This window comes from Pantherophis guttatus, chromosome 1 (genome assembly GCF_059756535.1).
Source record: "Pantherophis guttatus breed Tessera chromosome 1, ASM5975653v1, whole genome shotgun sequence".
Classification (NCBI taxonomy): Eukaryota; Metazoa; Chordata; class Lepidosauria; order Squamata; family Colubridae; genus Pantherophis; species Pantherophis guttatus.
In genome coordinates, this window is record NC_142063.1 from 133164919 (window position 1) to 133182049 (window position 17131).

Consider the following 17131-nt stretch of genomic DNA (forward strand, 5'->3'; position numbering starts at 1 on the left):
ACGTCTTGCACCTAGACCAGACTAGATACAGTTCAACAGTATTCAAGGGGGATCAGACTTGGTTTTAAGCTAATCGCCTGCTGGACTCCTTCCCTTGGTTCAGCCAGTTTCTGTCTGGCATCTATACAAAAAGATCAGAATTGTACAAGTCACAGTATTCCCTATGACACTCCATGGAAGTGAAAGTTAGACTTTAAAGAAGTAGAATAAAAAAGCATTGATGCATTGAGCATTGATCCCAAAGGTGCTTTTTTAAAAGGCAACTGGACTTCTGTTTTTTCTTCTCTTGAAGTTGTTTTACTTCTTATCCAAGAAGCAGACTCAATGCTGGGGAATGGATTCCTTGAGCTCATCTGGTTGTTAGCACTTTGAAGGTGAGTCATTAGCTCTTTCAGTGTCATTGAGGGGTTTATCTATGCCCTCCAGGTCATCTGAATCAGAGTGCAAATGGCTGTGGAATCTTCTTGGAACTGCTGAGAGGACTGTGTTGTTAACAGGAGCTAGTTGGTGTTGTATCCCACCCCCTCTGTTGAGAGAGGGCTGTTCAATTTTAACAGCTATGGTCTTTTTTAAAAATCCCTCTTTCAAACCAGTGGTCCTCCCTGTCCAAAAAGTGGACTTCACTGTCTCCAAATGAGTGACCTTTGTCATTCAAATGCAGATGGATTGCTAAATCTTGTCCTGATGGTTTTGTTCTCCTATGTTGTGCCATGTGTTTGTGAAGTGGTTGTTTTATTTAAACTCCAAAGGGACCTCAACAACTCTCAGAGAGCTACTGACCCACCTTCAAAGTGCTAACAACCAGACGACTGCGAGGAATATAAATCCTTCCATTCCTCAGCATTCAGTCAGAACTCAAAATGCTTCTCGGATGAGAAGCAAAACATCTTCAAGAAGAGAAGAAAAAAGATAGAAAGTCCAGTTGCCTTTTGAAAAAAGCACCTTTGAGACAACCCTGACCTGGATGACTGAGGATCTCCATAGACATTGAGCATTGATCCTTTTGAACTTCGGTGTTGAAGAGCCCTCACGATGCTATGGACAGCCAAGAAAACAAACAAATGGATCATCAAACAAATTATCCCGATTTCTTACTTGAGGCGTAAATGACCAGACATAAATTATCCTAATCAGGATGCATTATGCGAAGACTCAGCTCTTCGAAAAAGATTCTAATGCTGGGAAAAGTGGAACTGAAAAGAGGAAAAAGATGACTGGCTGCAGTGTGAATGGATTCAGTCACACTAGTGCTAAATGAGTGCACCATTGGGAGACATAAAATAACAGGTTAGGAGTAGATTATCATGGAGAAAATGTTTTCATTTTAATTATTAAAGTTTGTTATAAGAAATAAAAATAAGGAAATAACCATAAAAGAAATAAGGAAATAGAAATAAAAAGGAAGATAAAGGAAAAAATGTGTAAAAAGAAAGAAAGTAAGTAGGGACATCTGGCTTTTTTCAGTACAGTAAAATACAAAAATCACAGCAATTTCCAAATAAAAACAAAACTACATTATTTTTATCTTAATTACAACAGTCAGTTTTGCCAACTCAGCCAACTCCATCACCGTTATCATCTATTTTTCCATGTGGGAATTAGTGTGTCTTTTCATCTTCTTGCATATAGAATTCTTACCATTGTCAATATACAGTGGGGCAAAAAAGTATTTAGTCAGCCACCAGTTGTGCAAGTTCTCCCACTTAAAAAGATGAGAGAGGCCTGTAATTGTCATCATAGGTAGACCTCAACTATGAGAGACAAAATGAGAAAATAAATCCAGACAATCACATTGTCTGATTTGGAAAGAATTTATTTGCAAATTATGGTGGAAAATAAGTATTTGGTCAATATCAAAAGTTCATCTCAATACTTTGTTATATATCCTTTGTTGGCAATGACAGAGGTCAAACGTTTTCTGTAAGTCTTCACAAGGTTGGCACACACTGTTGCTGGTATGTTGGCCCATTCCTCCATGCAGATCTCCTCTAGAGCACTGATGTTTTGGGGCTGTCGCTGGGCAACATGGACTTTCAACTCCCTCCAAAGGTTTTCTATGGGGTTGAGATCTGGAGACTGGCTAGGCCACTCCAGGACCTTGAAATGCTTCTTACAAAGCCACTCCTTCGTTTCCCGGGCGGTGTGTTTGGGATCATTGTCATGCTGAAAGACCCAGCCACGTTTCATCTTCAATGCCCTTGCTGTGGAAGGAGGTTTGCACTCAAAATCTCACGATACATGGCCCCATTCATTCTTTCCTGTACACGGATCAGTCGTCCTGATCCCTTTGCAGAGAAACAGCCCCAAAGCATGATGTTGCCACCCCCATGCTTCACAGTAGGTATAGTGTTCTTTGCATGCAACTCAGCATTCTCTTTCCTCCAAACACGACGAGTTGTGTTTCTACCAAACAGTTCTACTTTGGTTTCATCTGACCATATGACATTCTCCCAATCCTCTTCTGGATCATCCAAATGCTCTCTAGCAAACTTCAGACAGGCCCGGACATGTACTGGCTTAAGCAAGGGGACACCTCTGGCACTGTAGGATCTGAGTCCCTGGCGGCGTAGTGTGTTACTGATGGAAGCCTTTGTTACGTTGGTCCCAGCTCTCTGCAGGTCATTCACTAGGTCCCCCCGTGTGGTTCTGGGATTTTTGCTCACTGTTCTTATGATCATTTTGACCCCATGGGGTGAGATCTTGCATGGAGCCCCAGATCGAAGGAGATTATCAGTGGTCTTGTATGTCTTCCATTTTCTAATTATTGCTCCCACAGTTGATTTCTTCACACCAAGTTGCTTGCCTATTGCAGATTCAGTCTTCCCAGCCTGGTGCAGGTCTACAATTTTGTTTCTGGTGTCCTTCAACAGCTCTTTGGTCTTCACCATAGTGGAGTTTGGAGTGTGACTGTTTGAGGTTGTGGACAGGTTTATTTATACTGATAACAAGTTCAAACAGGTGCCATTAATACAGGTAATGAGTGGAGGACAGAAGAAGTCTCTTAAAGAAGAAGTTACAGGTCTGTGAGAGCCAGAAATCTTGCTTGTTTGTAGGTGACCCAATACTTATTTTCCACCATAATTTGCAAATAAATTCTTTCCAAATCAGACAATATGATTGTCTGGATTTGTTTTCTCATTTTGTCTCTCATAGTTGAGGTCTACCTATGATGACAATTACAGGCCTCTCTCATCTTTTTAAGTGGGAGAACTTGCATAATTGGTGGCTGACTAAATACTTTTTTGCCCCACTGTATATAGTAACAAAGTTCCAGATTTTCTTCAAAATCTTTCTCCATCAAACCTAAAAGGAAACTTCTGATTTCAATTTTATACTTATTTTAAAAATGTATTAAGAATCTTCTAAATTAAGATAAAAATCTGATTCCAATATTTCTTTGCTTTATCAGAAATGATAAAAACTACCCTTTGTACAGTTGCGTTTCCAGCATACATTTGAAAGTTCCTTATACATCTTTGATAATTTTTCAGGTATTAAATACCAACGATACAGAGAAAATCTATTGATCACTAGGCGTTGAAAATGACTTGATGGCACATAATCATTTTCAGTTGATAAAATATTCATACAATAGTTGCTATCTCTACAAAAGAGAAGAGCTAACAAATGAAAGAAATATTAAGTTGAAGGCCGATGTTTTATCCATGTATTTATGTGGTTATGTGAAAATAATACTACTGTCGTTAAGATTAAAGAATAAGAATTAAATATTGCAAATAAATAAAAATTTTCTCTTAGCAGAACCACTTTCCTGAAAAGAAACCACTTTAAAAATACATCCTAATCAAAAATATAAAATGTAATAAAACATTTGAAGTTTATGTAATTGTATTTAACAATGCAATTTTTATTATAAAAATAAAATAAACATTTTCCTTATGTTTATACATATGCATGTGCATGCGCGCACACACGGTTGGCACAATTTATAATAGTTTATCTTATAAAAATGATACCACTTTGTATATCATATTCAGCCACTAGGCTAAAATAGAGCTGAATATTTATGATTCAACCTTTGTGATTCATTGACCTTCCTAGGATGTTATTAGATGGTGAATATTGTTTAATTACACATAGACTGTAATCTGAACAAACAATTCTATTTGTTAAATTAGGTTTTATATTGCATGAGAATATACAATAAAAGTATAGTATTACTATTTTGCATGACATGTCTTTTATATGCTATCAATAACACGATAGCATTGTATGCTATCAATAACAAGTTTTCTCTAATGAAAAATACTAGAGAAAAAGACAAATATTCTTGTAAAAGATTGTCTTCTAGGCTTTTGGTCTTCTGAATGATTTTCAGCAGGGCCTTAGCCTTGAAAAATGGGATACTTTATACTGCAAGAAATGTTCTTGATTGTTGAACTTCCCATAGCCAAGGTGTTGTTTGGATTAACATTGTGGTTGTTATTGCAATTATGGTTTTGTTTTTAATCTGTCTTGGGGCCATGTTATTTGAGGGACCGCCTCTGCCTAGTTACATCTACTTGGCCAACCAAATTGGGAAGACAGTGTAATATTAAGGGTTCCCATCTATTTTATTTTATTTATTTATATTCCACCTTTATTGTTTTTACAAATAACTCAAGGCATCTAACACATGCAGCGCACCATCCTCCTCCTCTTTTCCCCTACAACAACAATCATATGAAGTGGGTTGGGCTGGAGAGAGTGACTAGCCCCAATTCACCCAGCTGGCTTTTGTGCCTAAGGCAGGACTTAAGCTCTCAGTCTTTGGCTTTCTATACTGGTGCTTTAACCACTAGACCAAACTAGTTTACAGAAATACATCTGGTGTGTCCAAGAAAAAGTGCCTTCTCTGTGGTGGTTCATTTCCTATAGAACATCATTCCCACTGGGATAAGATTGACTCCACCTTGATATTATTTCAAAAAGCTCTGAAGATACGATTCTATTAGCAAGTCTATAGAGATTCTCAGATCATGGTTGTCCCAAAAGTACTTTTTCAAAAGGCAACTGGAACTTTTGTTTTTCCTTGAAGACCTTTCACTTCTCATCCAAGAAGCTTCTTCAGCTCTGACCTAGCCTGAGAAGTGAAAGGTCTTCAAGGAAAAACAGAAATTCTGATTGCCTTTAGAAAAAGCACTTTTGGGATTAGGGACCCCAGGTTGCTATAGAGCCAATCAAGTGATTGTTGTGACTGTGCTGGGGGAGGGGAGGGGGGCTTATAGGCTTGAAGATTTTAATTTTGTACGCCGCACGGAATCAATGTGTTAGTTGGGCACCCCTATAAATTTGTTTAATAAATTGATTACTTAGGGAGGTATGTAAAGCATATTGACCTAGTAAATAGATATATAAGTATTGGTTTCAGCAGCAGTATTTTTAGAAGAAAAAAAAAATCCTTTAATCAATTTAGTTTTCATTAAATTAAGTAAAATGTTAAACATAAGTAAGATAGGATCTAGAATATTTTAATACATATGATACTGGCTTTTATCCATGAAGCATGATCACATATGTTGATACAGATCAGTAATGAGATTTCATATCCCATTTAATAGATAACAAATATCTGTGCACTTTCCTTATGAGATCCATGCATATGTTGGAAGAAATATCCATGTCCAAGTCCAAGCCGGGAGAAAGGCACTGAAGACAAAATGGAGGCTGATTGGAAAGAGTGTCCATTTATTGATAACCAGAAGCACATGTTTGTAGTTGTGGTGCAGCTGACCACATGGCGTTGAGAGGGGGGACGGTATTTATACCTTCTCTCCTTTTTTAATGTTTCCTAAAATATTTCATTCTTCCATGAGAGGGGTGGTTTTCTACACATAATTTGTTACTTAGGACAAATGTACAGATCCAAAGGAGTATTTGGGAATTTGAAGCCATTAGTCTTCTCTTCTGAAGTTGGAGAATAAAATCTCTTTAACTATGGAGAAAAGCTTTGTATATTTCTTCTCTGATATTTCTTCCTACTTTGGGGAAGTTCAATAATTAACAAGCAGTGAGAAACAGCCTTCCTTGCTGGTTAATTTCCAAGCATGCTGAGTCTGGTTACAGCCTCCTTAAGCCGTGCCCTACTCTGGCTATGATTTACATAGGCTTCATTTAAAACTTCCAGTAGAAGTACTTGATTTCAGTTTGGTATGACTCTTTACATTTGCTGATCATAAAATTACTAAATCAATTTTAAGTAATGTAATTATAAATATAGTAATTTGGTTGCTGTGAATCTTTAATGGTCTGGGATACTAAGCAACAGAGACCATGGCTTGATGAATGTATAGTATGAATAGGATCAGACAAGATATTCTTGGTAATTAAAAATACTATTTTTATTTGTACGGCTGTGATTTTCAGGGAAGCCTTCAGCTTTACACATAGTAACAACTAGTTTATATAATAGATACTTATGGTATATTAGTAACAGATTCAGTAATATTGAAACTTTCCATTTCAATATTGCTTTGTAACTTGTGTGTAGGAAAGGTAACTACATAATTGACCAAATATACTTGGCAGCTAGACAGGGAAATTGGGTTCTGGTAGCACAGTGATGAAGAATTAACAAATGATCAAGCCTTTATTTAATTTCCTTATTTATTTCCTGAGAACTGAAGCCATTAAAAATTGCTGTGAGAAAAATGGGTTCATGGATTTTAGACTTCATTTTTTTCCCTTCCTGTTTTTGTCAAGTCTAATTTTTTTGAATATACAGTTCAAGAAATCACTGTTCTTATAATGACTAATTGAGGTGTGTGCAAACAGTAGGAAAATGTGTTGCATCTCCTCATGCAGCTAACAGTGAAGGTAAATATACATTTGACATACTTTCCTGTAATTTTCTCTGATTATCACAGATGGTTTGCCAGTTAAGGTAATTTCACTATTGTATGTCAAGGAATAGATAAGCAGAGAGGGAATATTCTTTTCTCTCTTTCAGTCATATCTCTGGCTTGTTATTATTAAATCTGTCTTAATTCCTTTTAATTTCTGCTTCCTATCAAAACAATGTTTTGATAGCTTGCAAATAAAGTTTCAGATTATTTCAATGACTATAGTTGGCCCATTAAAGACTTTATTAATTTAGAATTTTATGATAGTATTTTAGTAGCATGATATTTTGCTTGTATTTTGGATAAATAAGCTGGCCAAAATGTTTATCTGTTGCTGTATAGCAGAGGTCTTCAAACTTGGCAGCTTTAAGACTTGTGGACTTCAACTCCCAGAATTCTCCAGCCAGCATAGTCCACAAGTCTTAAAGCTGCCAAGTTTGAAGACCTCTGCTGTATAGTAATGGTAGCCTTTTGTAATATAGACATTAGATTTCAAATTCCTGAATTCTCACCAGTGTCCACGCTCACTGGGAAATTCTGGGACTTGAATTTTGATGTCAAGATCGGGAAAAGCTTTGTTTTGATTAGACCCAGGTTCATTTTGTTTGTCATTCAGATCTTAATTGTATGCCAGAGATTTACAAATTATAATATTTGGAACAGTCTGGATATTCCTTATTACTTTGAAGCCTATTTGCTCCTTTAAAAATCCCCCATAGAGATGTTATGCCACAGCATTGTGGAAAGAGAAATGAATTACATATTTTACTCAACCTGTCTAAAATTAGCACTATACATTGAACTGTGTAATATCTGTAGTAGCCTTTTGGAGATACTGTATTACAACACTGTTTCTACTATCTAAGAATGGTACAGATTTCTGTATCTGGGGCATATGGTTACCAAAATTAAAACAAGCGATACGTCATTATAGAGTTCAGACAGACTGAGAGCTCACAAGGAGTAAAGCTGGTTTTCTCTGAAGCTGACTGAGAAGGAAGAACAGATTTACAATTCACTGCCTTTTATCCAGTGCTCTGTGTTTGTATTGTGTGTGTTTGTTTAAATTTTATTTGTTTGTTTATTTGTTTATTCAATTTCTATGGCCGCCCAACTCAACCAAGTGACTTAGGGTGGCTTACAGTTCTAAAAATATAAAATTATGAAAACATTAAAATAAACCATCCACAAAATAAGTACAAACAGCAACTGTGATAATTAATCAGCTAATAGTAAGGCCAAGTAACATGTTCCAAGCCCCAGGCCCCAATACATAGCCATGTTTTTAAAGCTATACAAACAGCCAACAGGGTTGAGGGTATTCTAATCTCTGAGGGGAGAATATTCCACAAAGCAGGGGCTACATGTAAATGTATAGTTATTATGTTTTTAACCTACAAAACTACTCTGGGAATAAATCATAGTGTCATGGACCAGGCAAATTAGCACTGCTAATATGATGTCTATTTATATGCAGAACCTATAATATTCTCATAGTTATTTAAAGTTACAGTATGTTTAACGTTCTAAATTCAAAGTTAATCAATTGTTAACTGGTTGTTTTTCTGTTATCTTTGTCTTCAGTTTGTGGCAAGTGTTTGTTTGACTTCATTATTGGCAATTCTAGGGTTAGGGTTAGGGAAAGACTAAAAAAGTTGATATAAACCTCCTACCTACATCTTTAATAATATTTATTTTATTATTCTAAAGCAGCTTTCTTAAATTGGAAATCTCCAGATAACCTCATCTCTGATTTTGATGGCCAGTTTTCCTAAATGATAATAAAGAGAAACATGGTCCCAGTTCATTTAGTGGCATTCAGATTCCTGTTGCTTTAAGGTGAAAAGAATGCTAACTGATTTTAAGGATTCATGCACAAATGTCAGTTATGGTGCCAAAAGGGACTTTTTTGGCATCTAAATTCCAGCTAGATGCCTTGTCTTGGAGGATCCCCTTAAGAAGTCAAAAACTGAAACAGCATTTTAGGAATGGCAAAATAGGCATCTCAATGTGCATATGATTCCACCATGAAAATTTTAAAATTTGTTTAGGTATGTTCATTGGCAGGAGAGTCAAATGACAACGAGCTGTTCGTTCAGTATGCTGGGCATTTGCAGTAAACCAGAATTCTTCAAAATATTGGCTTAGCATGGCTTGCAAATACAGTCAAAGTACACTAAAATGTTAGAGTTTTCATTGAATATGCATATGGCATGTATGCCTATAGCATGTATTTAGGACTTGCAGCATAATCAAACATGGTTACAGTATAAATGACACTAAGCCTTGATTTAGCTGTTTTTTAATCACTATTGATAATATAGGGTTTTTCATTGGCTACTATTATTATTAGATTTATATCATCTATATATCTATATCTATCTATCTATCTATCTATCTATCTATCTATCTATCTATCTATAAAGGCAAAATACCATTTACGCATCACAAAATCTCCAGAACCATAAAGCCTACAAACTTGAAATTTGCCACGTATGCTCCTCTTGGCTTCTAGGTGCTCACTAAGAAAGGATTTTTTGAAATGACCATCAGAGCATTAGTATTTCCTATATTATTATTAACACACTCTGATGCTAAGGAGTTCTACTCCCCCTCCCCACCTGAAAAGAAATCTGTTTCAAATGCAAAACACAAGCAGAGTTTCTGTTTCAGTTTTGCTTTCACAGCAGCAAGCAGCTTTACTACAGAACAGTTGAGCTAAGCCACGGCCAGGCTCCTTCCTGTCTCCTCCTTGCTGACACAGCAAATACTGTTTCACTTTCCAAACAGCCCTCTAATGCTAAGGAGTTCTACTCCCCATCCCATCTGAAAAGAAATCTGTTCCATGCTCTGATGCTAAGAGTTCTACTCCCCCTCCCCACCTGAAAAGAAATCTCTTCCAAAACACAAGCAGAGGAGAGGAGTTTCAGTTTCAGTTTTACTTTCACAGCAGCAAGCAGGGGATAGCATAGGGGAGGCTTCTGTGGGGCAAGGCTGAGGGAGAGAAGGGGATAGGATAGGGGAGGCTTCTGTGAGGCAGACTGAGGGGGAGGGGAGAGGGGATCGTAAATACTCATTAATTTTCAAGCTGTAAGTATTGGTTTATCAAGCCCGATCACATAGTTTCATAGCGGAGCATGGGTATTCAGCTAGGGCCCTTATACAACTCAAGGCAGTATGTATAATATTTCCATGTTTTCTCTATAACACAGGTGTCAAAGTTGCCACATCACATTGCCATCACGTGACCTATTGCAATGGTTTCCCCCTTTGCAGAGCTGGGATAGGCGTGGCCTGCGCGTGATGCATCCAACCCATGGACTGCCAGTTTGCCCTGCTCTATAACAAGTCTGTAATTTTAGTTGAAAGAGAGTGACCAGCTCTAAGTCAGCCTGATTTCAGTTTTTTTTTCCTTCCATTATTTTTTGTTTGTACATAGTCAGTTTAGATAAGTTACCAGGCTAGAAAGCAGGAGACTGAGTTCTACTCCCATCTTATCCATGAAGGCCAGCTGGATGTCCTTGGGCCAGCTCCCTCTCTTAGCCCAATTCAACCTTATTAAGTAGTCCTGGTTTTGCATTTTACAAATGAATAAATAAATAAAAATGTTAAATTCTATGTTTTTGTTTTAAATGGCTCTTCTTCCTTGAGATCTGATTTTATCCTTGTGGCTGTTTGTAAATACATCAGCCATGGTATATTTGAGCCTTCAGTAAGTAGTGTTTTTAGTCTATTTGTAGAATCTGAGTGAACTATATCTCCATATGTAATTACATTTTTCTTGCTGTAATTATCTTTGCCATGAAAAACATTTGAAGAAGAAGCTAGAGGTAAATTGTAAAGCTTACTATTCCCTTAGCAGAATTCCATATTTTTACGAAAAGTTGTGCAATAATATGTCCTCTTAAGTTTTTTTTCCTCCTGTGTAACTCTCTAACATAAATATTTATGACATCCATTGGCTAAGTCAGCTCCTAAAATTGTCATTCTGCTATTTGGAAATTTTATCTACTTGTTAATGTGACAGGCAGCTTGTTTTATGATACTATATAAAATTTGGAAGGGCGAGGCCACTTCTCTCTGTGTACAATATTTTGTTCGACTCTTCTGCTCCATATGAATTTGCAGGTAGTCCTTGCTTAACAAAGATGATTGGGACCGGAATTTTCATTGCTAACCATAGCGCTCCTAAAGTGTGATGTCATTTGATTACATTACTTAGCAGTGGTAATCTGGCAGTCACTGTTAAGCGAGAATTGCTGGTTGTTAAGCAACAACCTCAAATGACTCTGATTTGTGACATCCTGCTGTCTTCCAACAAGCAAAATCAGTGGGGAAGCCGGTAGGAAGCCATAAGTTCCAGGCAGTTCACAAGCAGATGGTGTGAATGGTATAGAGACACCTGAGCAGCATCTGGGCATGGGAGGGATGCTGCTGCGCAGGCAGGAGAGTGTTGACGTGTGAGCATGGCCAGGTGGTGGGTGGGCGGGCATGCGCTATGGAGTGCAAACAGAGGTTATATCAGTTTAGTTTTAGTTTTAGTTTTATTAAATTTTTATACCGCCCTTCTCCCAAGGGGACTCAGGGCGGTGTACAGCCAAGATAAAACCAACAATACAAAAGTTAAAAACAATTTAAAATTATTAAATTATCAGGCTGGCATATGCTACAAAGTATGAGATCCTTGTAGTCGTGGGGCTCCTCCGGAGGAAAAGCAGCAGGGGCAACTTCCCTACTGGCTTATCCAGTGACTTTGCTAGTGAGAAGACAGCAGAGAAGGTTGCAAATGGTGATAATATGAATCTAGAACACTGCAACCCTTGTAACTATGGGGTGGTTGTCAAGCATCTGAATTGCAATCACGTGTCTGCAGAGGGTGCTGTGACAGTTGAAACTTTGAGGACCGGTCTTAAGTACCACTCGTTTAACACCATCACAATTTCAAATGGTTGCTGAATGAGTTTTTCATTCATTCATTCATACAAGGATTCCCTGTACTGACAGTTTCTTGTTGTTCATGTAAAATTCTCTCTGAAATTCTGATTGGTGCCATTTGAAATAGTTTCGCTTTGGTAGTACATTCATGTTGATAATTGCAAAAGATCCTAATCAAGAAACCATTAGGTTCCTCCATCTCTTAAGTACTCTCTATGAATTTTAAAATCTGTTGCTTCTTTATCACCTTGTAATTTTTCTGCCAATATTTCTAATGCAGTGATAAATGTTAATAAGGGAGTGAATTGATACCCTTGCCTTCTTTCTTTACTGGTATCATGCCCATTTGGATTTCATTTCATGGTGTCCTGATTTCTAGTCCAGTCTCATTTTTGTAAAATATTTGAGTGGTTCATTTACTTTTGCTTGGTGCCTGATGAAAGGAAACAAAACGCAAAATACTAAAAGACTGCTGTGTGTTGATCATTTAAATCAGAACTAACAAGAAAGTTTGTCTTGTTCTTCAAAGGTTGAAGAAAATTATAATTAAATGGATCACTTAAAATATGCTTGAGAAAAGAGGCTGCTTCTGTTATAAATAGCATATCTTAATAACTTTGTAACTTTTAAACAGTTATTATATATTTTTGCTGGAAAGTGGCTCAAAGAGGTGGTTTTCTGATTGAGTAGAGGAAGTAGCTAGAACAGTTTTCCATCTCGGTATTCTGTTGTTCTGTTGAAGATGTGGTTACAGTTAGTGTCCCTCAGGAGTTTTTAACAATATCGCTATGGTTATTATGCCCAAGACATTTTATATTTGTTTTGAATATAAACTAACAAGGAGGAAGTTGATTTAATAAAGTGAGGTTACTTAATTGTATTCTGCCAAGTGGTGTTCTCTGCTACTTTATCCACTTCTGCCTTAAATAAAAGAAAATTTGAATAGTGAGAACAGAGCATAGGTGTACATATGCTTTAAATAAAACTATTTATGTGGTTCTGTTATGAGGGGAGATAGATGTAGAATCTGTTTCAGAAATTAGAGCCCAACAAATGTGCAGAAATTATCAGCTTTATTTATTTAGTGAAAAGACATATAGCTGCCCATTTTAAACACCATGGGCCTTACACATAGCAATAAAAACAACAAATACTGTACATAAAACATTGCAGACACCTCTGGTACTCTCCAAAACACCCCTCCATTCAACGATGTCACTGGATTCCAACTTTTCTCTACCCCAACACAAGTGGGGAAAAGCCAGATCTTCAAGGCTTTCCAGAAGGCTGCAAACTCCAAGGAAAGATGTTCCAAATTAATTAATTGTAAGTAATTAAGCAAACATGCTATAGATATCTACCATACATCAGTTTGACCTATGACTTTTTTCTGACCAGAAAGGGGATAATTACTTAGGACTGGAACAAAAGTGGAATATATCCATAAGGGTATTTTCCGCTTTGTGGAAAAACAACATTTTCCTCCTTTTCTGTTTCTGTAGTCATTTCTGAAAACACCTAGAGTTTCAGTCATACTGAATTATAGTTACCAAACAGTTTTGTTTTTTCTCCCCAGCATCTGATTCTTCTCCACAAATAGCATGAGATGGTTTGGTAATTATAAAAAATGTTATTTAGTTCTTTCAAGTTCTAACCCATTGTTTTTGAAAGACTTATTGTTGAGAGCTACTGGCTTGAAAGCAACATTGGAAGAACTAGTTAGTCGTGTTACATTCTCCTTAGATCATAAGTGACTGCTTGGGGGCATACTAGATGTTCTGAGAGTTGTATTTTACCTGCGCTTGCCAATGAAATAAGAGATACTAGTAAGCATGGATCTTTGTCAACTTGAATAACAAATATGGTCTTTTTTTTTATGAAACATTAAAAACATTAACAATGCTGGCACTTTGGCTGGATTTTAAATACTGCACATAAACATATTTCTCATTCCTGTTAGAAATTAGAACCTCTTAATATAAGATAATAAACAGAAATTCTTGGAAAGAAATTTTTTTCCTGTGTGCATCTCTAACTGATCTTTAAAAGTTCTTTTGGGTGGGGTGCAGGGTAGCTATTAGGAGAAAAGTGATTCTAACTTCTATAAAGTTAGTTTAAGATTAAACCCAAAGTTTTCAGGATCCATGCCAGCTTTGAATGCTAGAAAAAGATTTCCAAAATATAAATGGAAGCACAGAAAATCTAACTATAATCACTAGAATTTCTGAAGACAAGTAGCCTACACATACATGAAAAGAAGGCAGCCAAAGAAAGTGGTTGAGGAGCATATTAGTAAATGAAGTGCAGCTGTACATATTGATTAAATGAAAGTGCCTGGGTTATTTCAACATTTTCTGTGACTCAACCTACAGCAGGTTTCACATAGCTAAGTTATAATTTCTATTAATTTGACACACCTAAGCCAATCTCTCACTCCTACGTGTAACACAGCCAATACCAATTTTATTTTTACTAATTTCCAAAATGTACACAGAATTCTAACTCCTAGTTGAAGCTTTCCAGAATTGTATGTATCCATGTATTTAATATATCTCAATACACTTTTCTATGCAGATACAGTTCATATTTATTGTTACAAATATATATGTGTGTATGTACACAAAACAATGCAAAAACAGTAAATGTTTTATTTAAAATTGAGGTAAGGGGAATAAAAAGACAACCATTCATAGGTAAAATCTAGGTAAAAATATTAGTTTTCAGTAGAAGGCTAAAAGTTGTCGTAGGAGACACCTACGTAAGTAAGTTCTTTCCAGACGGCAAGCACTAGTACACAGAATAGCCATGTGTACTAGTGCTTGTACCACTACTGTACAAGTTGGCAGGAGAATTTATTTTGTTGGGGAATTACCCGCAAAATGTGTAACAAAGTATGCAATCTGTGTAGATGTCTTGTGGGATGCAGTGATCATCTTAATATGACTTAAAGTACTTTACTAATGCCTTGTTCGCTGAACATTGAAATATTTTATAACACTGAGCTAAAACAATTACCATCACTACTGACTTTCCAGTGATAACTGGATCACAATAAACTCGGCTGCTTCAGAAACATTGCAGAGATACAACAAATGCAGAGCTGCCACTCACAGTGTGGAAAATAGTTAAAAGGTTGCTTTGAAGACCTGTGGAAACTGCTGGTCACATGTACCCTGCAGTTCTCTCTGTCATTATGTGCTCTCAGATCTCTTCACTTAGAAGAAACTAACTCTAGTATGTGGCCCTCACAATTAAGAACTTGACATTAAATTGGTACTATTGCAATATGCTTAATTAACATGAACTTTAATATACACTGCACACTCATTTATTTAGAACTTACATAAATATACCATTTTTCTTTTTTTTACAAGCATAGTAAAGAGAATTAATAGTATAATTGCGGAAGATAAGTTATACTTATATACTTGTGTGAGATTCAGAATTCAAAGAACATGAGATCTCATCACTCTCAGATGATGTGTTCAGTTGTGACTTACATAAACCACAATTACTTAAAAAAATTATAAACCATGGTTTGGAAATCACAATTCATACAGTATACTTAGTGACAAAAATGACATTGTATTTTTCAGTGACTGTAAACCCGTCTACAGATTTAGTTTTTTCCTTCGTAGAAATAGATGTGTGCTTTATAGCACAGGTGTCAAACTCATGGAACTGGCATGGGCATGGCCTGCGTGTATCGAATCCGGCCCAAGGGCTGCCAGCTTGAAGCCCCTGCTTTATAGCATATTTTAGTCGCTACTTCAGAAACAGCCAGAGCATTCATTTATTCTATCTCATTTACCAGCTCACAACAGTTCACAGTATAGATCTAAAACAATAATACAAATTTGGTAATCGAATACATTTTACTACATCAGATCTATTATTATCTTCATAAATTACTATGATCCATAGCTGGTGAATATTCATAGCTCCAAACTTAAAATATTTGAGCAGTAAAATTTAAGTAATATATTAAGTAATATGTTGGGTGGTTGTGGAAGGAAGTTTGGATATAAAAATGTTCTTTAGCTTCTTAAAAAAAACAAACCGAGAATGGAATAGTCTGAACTTCTAGTGAGAGGGAAATCCATAAATACAGTGATGCTACTAAGAAAGTTGACCCCTCTAGTCATTTTCAGGTGAGCCTCTTTATGGCTTGGCAGGTTTCAAAGCATTAAAGGATTTATGTATCAGGCTCCTTGAATTTGAACAAGAACAAAAGGGAAGCTATTATAGTGTTGACAGAATAGATGTTATAGACTGTCATTGGGCAGCACTCAACTGAAGTCTGGATGACGTATTCTGGACCCAGTGCAAAGTTTCTTTCAAGGATAACCTGCTTTACAGTAATTTAATCAGTAGATAGCCCTTGTATGCATAATAATAGCCTGATTAGACCTAACCAAGAAGAGGTGTAGTTGTAAGTCATAAAGAGGTTAGGACTTCTCTACCCCAATCAAATCTCTCCAACTACTAATTTGTCTGGTTTCAGTTTAAAGTTTTTACAGCTTCTCAGGTCACAATTCGGGATCAACCAGGAATCAGCCCAAGACGTATTTGGTTAACATGGAAAGGAGTAGACTTGGGTGGTCATCTACCTATAGATTGTATTCAGTCCCACAATCCCTGAAGATCACTGCTAGCAACTTTATACAGATGCTAGAAAACATGGGGGATACACTTAAAATTTGTGACATCCTTTTTTTTTTTTTTTTTTTTAATTTGATTTATATGCCGCCCTTCTCCGGAGACTCAGGGTGGCTTACAGTGCGCTAAGCAATAGCCTTCATACTTTTGTATATTTTATACAAAGTCAGCTTATTGCCCCCACAAACTGGGTCCTCATTTAACCTACCTTAGAAAGGATGGAAGGCTGAGTCAACCTTGAGCCTTGGAGAGATTCGAACCAGCAGTAAATTGGAGGCAGCTGTGTTAATAACAGGGTGCTTTAAACCACTGTAGTACCAAGGCTCTTTAACTCAAAAGTTGTAAAATGGAATAATAATCACCTGAATTACAATCTGAAGCCTTTAGTCCAGGAAGGAGTAGAACCTCAACAGATATATTTCCAATCCCTAACTTGGAATATCATGGTGGATGATATTAAAAGCTGCATAGAGATTGAAGAGTAATTACATGTCACATAAGCAATGCCTTCGTACATTGTCATGTCACCATGTGGCTGTCAGATGATATCATTCCTCGCCCAGAAGGAAGAGCAGGAAATGGTTAGTTTAAAATGTTTTTATTTGGTTCTGAAAGCCTTTAATGCACCAGCCCTTTCTATAATTTTATGATGTACCTAAAAAGAAAAGAAAAAAAATTCTCTAAAATTAGTAAAT

General features: G+C 36.5%; 1 protein-coding gene across 6 annotated transcripts in view; it reads left to right on the top strand.

The window, feature by feature from the left end:
* The window catches only part of MGAT5 (alpha-1,6-mannosylglycoprotein 6-beta-N-acetylglucosaminyltransferase), a 134809-nt gene that overhangs the window by 6986 nt on the left and 110692 nt on the right, over positions 1–17131 (top strand). Inside the window, exon 1 of one of the 6 annotated variants that reach the window (XM_087884292.1) lies at positions 12435–13103. The exons of the other annotated variants lie outside the window; for them this stretch is intronic. The gene's annotated coding sequence lies outside the window, so the exon portion shown is untranslated. Of the gene's footprint in view, positions 1–12434; positions 13104–17131 lie in introns of those variants that run through there. 6 annotated transcript variants of the gene reach the window in all.